At 40.5% G+C, this 11,476-nt stretch overlaps 1 long non-coding RNA gene across 1 annotated transcript in view; it reads left to right on the top strand.

Moving 5' to 3' along the window:
- Positions 1 to 2,832: 2,832 nt before the first annotated feature.
- The window catches only part of LOC145850451 (uncharacterized), a 40,570-nt gene continuing 31,926 nt past the window's right edge, over positions 2,833 to 11,476 (top strand). Inside the window, exons 1-2 of the long non-coding RNA XR_014379671.1 lie at positions 2,833 to 3,065; positions 8,264 to 8,398. This is a non-coding gene — a long non-coding RNA (uncharacterized LOC145850451). The remainder of the gene's footprint in view (positions 3,066 to 8,263; positions 8,399 to 11,476) is intronic.

Genomic DNA, 11,476 nt, shown 5'->3' with positions numbered 1-11,476 from the left:
CTCTCTCTCTCGTTCCTTGACTCAAAGGGTTAAAGGAGGCACAATGAAACCTAGTTGCTAAGAGCCCTAACCACTTTTTCCACTCTTGCTGGAAACTTTCCAGTGCTATTTATAAGAAAACGCAAACAATCAAACTCACAATCAAGAATGACTGTCAGAATTAAGATATTATCCTAAAATTATAAGTGTCCAAGAAACCTATTCTTTTTTTCATAAATTATGTGAATACCCTAATATAATTTGTTTGGAGGAAAAGTTGCCTCATTTCATATAATTTACATTATGTGAATCCTTTCACTGGGCTAGGCCTGTTTATTCAAAGCATGCATGTCTAATGATAGTAAATAACATCAAGATAGTTATATTTCCCACTGTAAAGTAAGTCCATCTTATTTGATGACATAGATATAGATATACATTAATGTAAAATTCATGAGCAATGCATTCATTGATCTATTATGTAACGTATGCAACCCTAACCCTACTCAAATATTCTATAAGGTGGCCTGGGCACAAACAACTTCTGAAGATACAGTTGAAGTCGGAAGTTTACATACACTTAGGTTGAAGTCATTAAAACTCGTTTTTCAACCACTCCACAAATTTCTTGTTAACAAACTATAGTTTTGGCAGGTCAGTTAGGACATCTACTTTGTGCATGACACAAGTAATTTTACCAACAATTGTTTACAGACAGATTATTTCACTTCTAATTCACTGTATCACAATTCCAGTGGGTCAGAAGTTTACATACACTAAGTTGACTGTGCCTTTAAACAACTTGGAAAATTCCAAAAAATTATCTCATGGCTTTAGAAGCTTCTGATAGGCTAATTGACATCATTTGAGTCAATTGGAGGTGTACCCGTGGATGTATTTCAAGGATGACTTTCAAACTCAGTGCCTCTTTGCTTGACATCATGGGAAAATCAAAAGAAATCAGCTATCATACCGCTCAGGAAGGAGATGCGTTCTGTCTCCTAGAGATTAACATACTTTGGTGCAAAAAGTGCAAATCAATCCCAGAACAACAGCAAAGGACCTTGTGAAGATGCTGGAGGAAACGGGTACAAAAGTATCTATATCCACAGTAAAACGAGTCCTATATCGACATAACCTGAAAGGCCGCTCAGCAAGGAAGAAGCCACTGCACCAAAACCACCATAAAAAAGCCAGACTACGGTTTGCAACTGCACATGGGGACAAAGATCGTACTTTTTGGAGAAATGTCCTCAGGTCTGATGAAACAAAAACAGAACTGTTTGGCCATAATGACCATCGTTATGTTTGGAGGAAAAAGGGGGAGGCTTGCAAGCCGAAGAACACCATCCCAACTGTGAAGCACGGGGGTGGCAGCATCATGTTGTGGGGGTGCTTTGCTGCAGGTGGGACTGGTGCCCTTCACAAAATAGATGGCATCATGAGGGAGGAAAATTATGTGGATATATTGAAGCAACATCTCGAGACATCAGTCAGGAAGTTTAAAGCTTGGTCGCAAATGGGCCTTCCAAATGTACAATGACCCCAAGCATACTTCCAAAGTTGTGGCAAAATGGCTTAAGGACAACAAAGTCAAGGTATTGGAGTGGCCATCACAAAGCCCTGACCTCAATCCTATAGAAAATGTGTGGGCAGAACTGAAAAAGTGTGTGCGAGCAAGGAAGCCTACAAACCTGACTCAGTTACACCAGCTCTGTCAGGAGGAATGGGCCAAAATTCACCCAACTTATTATGGGAACCTTGTGGAAGGCTACCCAAAACGTTTGACCTAAGTTAAACAATTTAAAGGCAATGCTACCAAATACTAATTGAGTGTATGTAAACTTCTGACCCACTGGGAATGTGATGGGACCCACTGGGAATGTGATGGGGCGGCAGGTAGCCTAGTGGTTAGAGCGTTGGACTAGTAGCCGAAAGGTTGCAAGATTGAATCCCCGAGCTGACAAGGTAATAATCTGTCGTTCTGCCCCTGAACAAGGCAGTCATTGAAAATAATTATTTGTTCTTAACCGTCTTGCCTAGTTAAATAAAGGTAAAATAATATATTGAAGTTCATATATATATATATATATTATATATATATATATATATATATATATATATATATATATATATATATATATATATATATATATATGAAATAAATAATTCTCTCTACTATTATTCTGACATTTCACATTCTTAAAATAAAGTGGTGATCCTAACTGACCTAAGACAGGTTTTTTTTACTAGGATGAAATTTTTACAATTTTTACTAGGATGAAATGTCAGGAATTTAGAAAAACTGAGTTTAAATGTATTTGGCTAAGGTGTATGTAAACTTCCGACTTCAACTGTGTATTGATGTAAATTTATGTAATTCAGCTATCATGTATTAATGACAACATCATGCAAAAAACCTTTCCAAGAAGAGGGTAGTGATAGGCAGTGTACCAAGCCTCGAAAAAAAATTATGTTATACTCTCACTGTCTAGGCAATTTCTACGTCAAACAGCTTGCACATTTGATCAATCGTTCTCTCTCGCTCTCTATCTCTTGTCGGACACAGCATCCTACAATCACATCACCATACACATCAGTGAGCAATCTCGCGTTGCGCGCCCGAGCCGCCACAGTCGCATCTATGGAGCGCTCCTGCAGCCTGTCCTACTATTGCATGGAATAAAAATGTAATATGACATAGACGCAAGAAGCCCTGGCACTTCAAAAGGAAAACAAACCTTGCAGTCCACACCTCAACACTCGCGACTTTCCAACGATACCGACTTTAAACTTTTACCAGACCCCCCCCCCCCCCCTCCTCACACCGTTCCCCCACTTTAATTCCCTCAGAGAGCTTTGCTGCTCATTTCACTCCGGTGGCTACATGGACGAGGAAGAAGCCGCGGAAAGGATGCCTCCAGCCGGCGTCCGACCCCGGAATCGCCCGCCGCAAGTGATGCTGAACCAGAAAAAGATCAAAGCGAGACGGAAAAAGCGAAAGGAGTTGGTTTTGATCCAAATATGCTTGTTGGGAGGGATGCTTCTCTTCGTCAAGGGGTTCTCCTACCTAGCAGAACATTCAGGTGAGGGTAGGCCTATCAATGTACCCCCCTGTTGAGGGATGGAATGCTGAAGTGGGAGTTTCATAATGGCTGTTATGTAGCCCATAGAGTCCATTGTTTTGTTACCATGTTTTGTAACAATACAATGTTACATTGATTTTGCACATCATGCAAAATGTGTTTTAACTGTAGGCTACTTTTGAGTTGTTCTCGTTTTGCACAGTTCTGAACTGGACTGGAGTGTGGTCAAGCGGTGGCATACACCCCAAAAATCTGAGGGGGCTCAAAGTATGAGGATGGCTGGTGTGTGAGTGTGTTCATTTTTCAAACAGCTGAACAGTTATTTTTTTCCTGCAATGTTGAGCACGGGTTGGAACCAAATTTATTTTCCAATGGTTTCGTTCTGAACAGAGCCATTCTTTTTTTCGTTCCATTCCACTGTTCTGACCAGCAAAATAAAGTTCTGAACCAGTTCGACCCCCAAAAAAGTAACTGTTTATGGCGTTCCTTTCTGTTTCTTTTTAAACCTCTGAAATATATATATATATTTTTTTACATTTAGCTTACTTCACCAATCAATGCGCATTGAGCAGTTTGCTGTGGAGCGGGTAAGCGATGTAATCTATATAGGAAAGTTATTAAGATAAAATAGTATTTTGCCGCAACAGTATGGTTTAATCATAACGAAAGACAAACACACACTGTGCTGCCAGTCACAGTGTAGAGCGCAATATGCAAGTCAAATTCTGAGGAGGAAGCATGGCTTGAAGCGGTGGGCATCTTGTTATGACATGCAATATCTGAATTAGGCCCACAGAATTACACCTATGGAGGAGTGGCTTCTACAAAGAAACTTTGAATGTCATTGTACTTCCGAGTTGGTTTAAAGTTGGACCACCGCGAACGTTAGCTAGCTAACTAACAGGCTTGTGTGTGTGCAGAGCAGCACTAGAATAAAAACACGTTTTACCTTCTTTGTAGTTAATAAATCCAATGTGACAACTATAGTATCCTTAGCTAGCGTTGAAATGTCCATCCGTTCTTCTCTAATTAACCATCTCTCCCTAATTTCTGAATTACGCTTGTAACGTCGTCAGTAGCCTACAGTAACCTATGTAACGTCGTCAGTAGGCCACAGTAACGTTGTCAGTAGGCTACAGTAACCTATTTTACATCGTCAGTAGGCTACAGTAACCTATGTAACGTTGTCAGTAGGCTACAGTATCCTATGTAACGTCGTCAGTAGGCTACAGTAACCTATGTAACGTTGTCAGTAGTCTACAGTATCCTATATAACGTCGTCAGTAGGCCACAGTAACATTGTCAGTAGGCTACAGTAACCAATTTTACATCGTCAGTAGCCTACAGTAACCTATGTAACGTTGTCAGTAGGCTACAGTAACGTTGTCAGTAGGCTACAGTAACCTATTTTACGTCGTCAGTAGACTACAGTAACCTATTTTACGTCGTCAATAGGCTACAGTGACGTTGTCAGTAGACTACAGTAACCTATTTTACGTCGTCAGTAGTCTACAGTAACGTTGTCAGTAGGCTACAGTAACCTATTTTACGTTGTCAGTAGGCTACAGTAACCTATTTTACGTTGTCAGTAGGCTACAGTAACCTATGCTTCAGAAGGGAGGGACAGGTAGCCTACATACACACGCACACCCACTGGAAAAGATTTCCAGCTGGCAGGCAGACACTGGAATATGTTTCTGAGTGACAGAGTTTGTTTTTGTGGGACTGGGAAAAAATGCCCGGAACATTTACGTTATTATACGGTTCCCATGCGTTTAAAATAACGGTTCTGTTCCGTAACAGTATAGATTACTTTCGGTACTGTTCCTCAAATAATTTCGTTATTTTTCGGTTTTCGGTTCTGTTCCCTGAATCGTTTCCAACCCCTGATCTAGAGCCATAATCATTATGCTTAATTCATTTTTTTTCTGCATATATATTCTGCATACCTCTTAAGTGGTCTGTATCCTCCTAACTGGTGGTTCTTATTTTATAGAACAAAATATGCTTCTCTGCTAAAATCTGGGTAAAATATTGGAAGGAAAGTGAGTCTTTTTCAGTACATTTAGCAATTGCTTGTCTTAAGTCTACCAACCTTGCCAGCATGGCATGCCAGCTAAGATAGTTTGACAAGCTAGCTACTCCAACATCATTGATTGCTGAATGGCTTCTTGGTAGCTAGTTATGCAGTTGGGCTAGCTAAAGCCAACTTCATTAAATTGCTACTAGGTGGCTAGTAGTATTACAGAGAAACAACAAAACATTAATATATATATATATATATATATATATATATATATATATATATATATATATATATATATATATATATATATATACAGTACCAGTCAAAAGTTTGGACACACCTATTCATTTATTTTTTTTACTATTTTCTACATTGTAGAATAATAGTGAAGACATCATAACTATTAAATAAGACATATGGAATCATGTAGTAACCAAAAAAGTGTTAAACAAATTCTTCAAAGTAGCCACCTTTGCCTTGATGACAGCTTTGCATACTCTTGGCATTCTCTCATACCAGCATCATGAGGATGCATGCATGGAATGGAATGCATTTCATTTAATAGGTGTGCCTTGTTAAATTTGTGGAATTTCTTTCCTTAATGCATTTGAGCCAATCAGTTGTGTTCAAACAATTTAGGGGTGGTATACAGAAGATAGCCCTATTTGGTTAAATACCAAGTCCATATTATGGCAAGAACAGCTCAAATAAGTAAAGAGAAACAAGAGTCCGTCATTACTTTAAGACATGAAGTTCAGTCAATCTGGAACATTTCAATAACTTTGAAAGTTTCTGTAAGTGCAGTCTTAAAAGCCATCAAGCTCTATGATGAAACTGTCTCTCATGAGGACCGCCACAAGAAAGACCTAGAGTTACCTCTGCTGCAGAGGATAAGTTCATTAGAGCTACCAGCCTCAGAAATTGCAGCCCAAATAAATGCTTCACAGAGTTCAAGTAACAGACATATCTCAACATCAACTGTCCAGAGATGACTGCGTGAATCAGGCATTCATGGTCAAATTGCTGCAAAGAAAGACACCAATAATAAGAAGAGACTTGCTTGGGCCAAGAAACATGAGCAATGGACATTAGAAAGGTGGAAATCTGTCCTTTTGGTATGATGAGTCCAAATTTGCGATTTTTGGTTCCAACCGCCATGTGTTTGTGAGACGCGGAGTAGGTGAACGGATTATCTCCGCATGTGTGGTTCCCACCGTGAAGCATGGAGGTGTGATGGTGTGGGGGGGCTTTGCTGGTGACAGTGTATTTGATTTATTTAAAATTCAAGGCACACTTAACCAGCATGGCTACCACAGAATTCTGCACTGATACACCATCCCATCTGGTTTACGCTTAGTGGGACTATCATTTGTTTTTCAACAGGAAAATGACCCAGAACACACCTCTAGGCTGTGTAAGGGCTATTTGACCAGTGAGAGTGATGGAGTACTGCATCAGATGACCTGGTCTCCACAATCACCTGACCTCAACCCCATTGAGATGGCTTGGGATGAGTTGGACCAAAGAGTGAAGGAAAAGCAGCCAACAAGTGCTCAGCATATGTGGGAACTCCTTCAAGACTGTTGGAAAAGCATTCCTCATGAAGTTGGTTGAAAGAATGCCAAGAGTGTGCAAAGCTGTCATCAAGGCAAAAGGTGGCTACTTTGAAGAATCTAAAATAGAGTTTAACACATTTTTGGTTACTACCTGATTCCATATGTGTTATTTCATAGTTGTGATGTCTTCACTATTATTCTACAATGGAGAAAATATTAAAATAAAGAAAATCCCTTGAATGAGTAGGTGTCAGAGAAGCATTGCCTGTACAACCGCTGTAAAGCTCAGGTGTTTTATACTGCAGCTAAGCTGAAATCAGGGCAGAGTACCCAGGGGTATACTAAAAACACTTCTCCAGGTTACAGAGACAAAAGTTGTCCACTCCTACTCTCTTCCTCTACTACTCTATACAAGCACTTTAACTTTAAAACACACAGCTTGCTATTCAAGGTCGACGTTTACTTTTCGTGAGCTGTCACTTATATCCCATTGAATCTTCATTACAGAACAGGGACAGAAGGCTTGGTGCTTGTATATGAATATTCATATTTCATACTCATGATTTGTGCATCACTGCTATGTCAGTGTGCGCATCCTGGTAACGGAACAACGCAATGCAACAGAGACACACACGTGTGTGTGTGTGCGTGTGTGTGTGTGTGTGTGTGTGTGTGTGTGTGTGTGTGTGTGTGTGTTCAAACCAACAATGACACTCCAGCTAATGCATTTCTCCACTTCCCATTGTGTGCCTCTGTGAAACTGTTAAACAACGTGCCGAATATATATTAATTATGTTGATTATTTATGATCCACTTCATGAAGTGCGTGCGTGCGTGTGTGTGTTATGTTCTCTGAGCTTAGTGGAGAAGCACTCAACGCCTTGCAGGCATTGACACATTAATCACCGGTGCGATATGCTTGTTATTTCTGTGTGTGTGCGTGTATGTATGTGTGTGTATGGATGGCCTGTGTGTGTGTCTGTAAGAGGAGGTAAATACACATTGAATGTTGGCACGCAATGCCTTGTGCCCGCTGCCAGCCTTGTGAGTACAGAATCAAAGGTGATGATGCCAGGTGGAAAGTTCAGCCATACCTCTAGGTCTGACTATAGGACATTTGAATACCTCTGTTTCTGATTTTGATTCAAAGCATTTCTCTTTTGTGTCTGTCAGCCAGCTGAAAAGGTTAGAGTGGGTTTAGGGTTGTCCAAAGAAGAAAATGAATGAATCCTGTACCCTGTTTTTGCCTCTAGATGTGTTCTTTATTCAGAGTGCACTCATGATTCAAGTGGCATTTTGTGTGATTCAATACAATGTATTCTGCCCCCAGTTCTTTCCCTTCGTTTCATTTCTCAGAACATAATAACTTGATAAATATAACTTCAACACTGACAAAATAATCCTCCTCAGACTTTTTGTTGATTTCAAACTAGATCATGGTCGTGTTAACTAGGGACAAAACAGAATAAAACAGAGAGAAACCGGGAGGTATTACTCAACTGGTCCAATTACAAATTATCATTTTCATTTTGTGTTGTAAAGAATTTTGATCAATGTGCCCTTATGAACATGCCCTGGTTACCTCTTTTCAAGCCTCCTCTACCTGTGTCTTATAGGTTATGACACATCCAGCCCCACCACGTATGATGATGAGCGATGGGGAGGCAGGAAGCTACTGCAGGAGGTGGACACATTGGACAGTAATAGCAGCATGGAAGAGGATTGGGAAAAGAAAAACTGCACCGAACCAGGTAACAAAATGAAAGAAAGAAATGAAACATCTCACATCCCTTCCTCTCTTGCCCCCGCTCCAGCTAAGGGAGAAAGAGAGCACCCCGTATTCTCCCTCCCTCTGTTATTCCCATCTCTCCTTGTCTTCCCAATCTGGGGTAAAACAGACTGTTGGGTCAGATAGGCTCCAATGAGCCTACAGTACATCACTCACACACACAAACACGGTAGTGTTCTTTCTGGGTTTTTCAGCACTTTTCACACTTATTCTCGGTCACATTCTGGGACCCGTAGCTTTTCTGACAAGTGAAAGTCCCCAGTTTCCATGGCGACCTCTTATCTGAACATCAACGAGCGACTTGGGCTTGACTGTTCAAGCCGGCACTTGTCGATGGGTGAATGGTGTGTAAGAATGCTTGAGTTACATGTTACACACTGCTAGATGAAATGGTGCTGTATAGAACCACAAAGGGTTAATCTCTCTAGGGTATGTGGGACGAAATCGTCCCACCTAGTCAACAGCCAATGGAATCGAGTGGCGCGATATTCAAATACCTTAGAAATGCTATTACTTCAATTTCTCAAACATATGACTATTTTACACCATTTTAAAGACAAGACTCTCATTAATCTAACCACGTTGTCCGATTTCAAAAAGGCTTTACAACGAAAGCAAAACATTAGATTATGTCAGGAGAGTACCCAGCCAGAAATAATCACACACCCATTTTTCAAGCTAGCATATAATGTCACAAAAACCAAAACCACAGCTAAATGCAGCACTAACCTTTGATGATCTTCATCAGATGACACTCCTAGGACATTATGTTATACAATACATGCATGTTTTGTTCAATCAAGTTCATATTTATATCAAAAACCAGCTTTTTACATTAGCATGTGACGTTCAGAACTAGCAAACATACCGAAAACTTCCGGTGAATTTACTAAATTACTCACGATAAACGTTCACAAAAAACATAACAATTATTTTAAGAATTATAGATACAGAACTCCTTTATGCAATCGCGGTGTCAGATTTTAAAATAGCTTTTCGGCAAAAGCACATTTTGCAATATACTGAGTAGATAGCTCGCCATCACGGGCTAGCTAATTTGACACCCACCAAGTTCTACTTCATCCACAAATGTTGTTTTGGTTCAAAATAATCCATAGTTATGTTCAAATATCCTCTGTTTTGTTCTTGCGTTCAAGACACTATCCGAACGGTGACGTGCGGACGCGTATCGTGACAAAGAATTTCAAAATATTCCATTACCGTACTTCGAAGCATGTCAAACGCTGTTTAAAATCAATTTTTATGCGTTTTTTCTCGTAAAATAGCGATAATATTCCGACCGGGAGACGTCTTTTTCGTTCAAAGACTGAAAATGTAAAATGGACTCTTCACGTGCATGCGCGCGCCCGTCTCATTGTTCTCAGATCGACCACTATCCAAATGCGCTACTGTTTTTCAGCCAGGGGCTGCAAAGTCATCATTCAACCTTCTGGCGCCTTCTGGGAGCCTTAGAAAGTGTCACGTTACAGCAGAGATCCTCTGTTTTCGGTAGAGGTTGTAGAAGGCCAAGAAATGGTCAGAGAGGGCACTTCCTGTACAGAATCTTCTCAGGTTTTGGCCTGCCATATGAGTTCTGTTATACTCACAGACACCATTCAAACAGTTTTAGAAACTTTAGGGTGTTTTCTATCCAAATCAAACAATTATATGCATATTTTAGTTTCTGGGCAGTAGTAATAACCAGATTAAATCGGGTACGTTTTTTATCCGGATGTGAAAATACTGCCCCCTACCCTAGAGAGGTTAATGTGTTCGAGCCAATAATTTGTGTTGTGACAAGGTAGGGGTCCATATTATGGCAAGAACAGCTCAAATAAGCAAAGAGAAACGACAGTCCATCATTACTTTAAGACATGAAGGTCAGTCAATCCGGAAAATTTGAAGAACTTTGAAAGTTTCTTCAAGTGCAGTCGTAAAAACCATCAAGCGCTATGATGAAACTGGCTCTCAAGAGGACCGCCATAGGAAAGGAAGACCCAAAGTTACCTCTGCTGCAGAGTATAAGTTCATTAAAGTTAAATGCACCTCAGAAATTGCAGTCCAAATGAATGCTTCACGGAGTCAGAGTTCAAGTAATAGACACATCTCAACATCAACTGTCCAGAGATGACTGCGTGAATCAGGCATTCATGGTCGAATTGCTGCAAAGAAAGACACCAATAAGAAGAAGAGACTTACTTGGGCCAAGGAACATGAGCAATGGACATTAGACAGGTGGAAATCTCTCCTTTGGTCTGATGAGTCCAAATTTGAGATTTTTGGTTCAAACCGCCGTGTCTTTGTGAGATGCAGAGAAGGTGAACGGGTGATGTCCGCATGTGTGGTTCCCACCGTGAAGCATGGAGGAGGAGGTGTGTTGGTGTGGAGGTGCTTTGCTGGTGACAGTGTATTTGATTTATTTAGAATTCAAGGCACACTTAACCAGTATGGCTACCACAGCATTCTGCAGCGATACACCATCCCATCTGGCTTACGCTTAGTGGGACTATCATTTGTTTTTCAACAGGACAATGATCCAAAACACCTCCAGGCTGTGTAAGGGCTATTTGAACAAGAAGGAGAGGGATTGAGTGCTGCATCAGATGACCTGGCCTGCACAATCACCCGTCCTCAACCCAATTGAGTTGGACCGCAGAGTGAAGGAAAAGCAGCCAACAAGTGCTCAGCATATGTGGGAACTCCTTCAAGACTGTTGGAAAAGCATTCCCCATGAAGCTGGTTGAGAATGCCAAGAGTGTGCAAAGCTGTCATAAAGGCAAAAGGTGGCTACTTTGAAGAATCTACAATGTAGTTTAACCTGTTATGGATAGGGGGCAGTAATTTCACGGCCGGATAAAAAAACGTACCCGATCTAAATCTAATTATTATTCCTGCCCAAAAATTAGAATATGCATATAATTATTAGCTTTGGATAGAAAACACCCTAAAGTTTCTAAAACTGTTTGAATGGTGTCTGTGAGTATAACAGAACTCATTAGGCAGGCCAAAACCTGAGAAGATTCTGTACAGGAAGTACCCT

This window comes from Salmo salar, chromosome 12, assembly GCF_965601325.2.
Source record: "Salmo salar chromosome 12, fSalSal1, whole genome shotgun sequence".
NCBI lineage: Eukaryota > Metazoa > Chordata > Actinopteri > Salmoniformes > Salmonidae > Salmo > Salmo salar.
The sequence above is the reverse complement of the archived record's forward strand: the minus strand, read 5'-3'. Positions and strand labels throughout refer to the sequence as shown.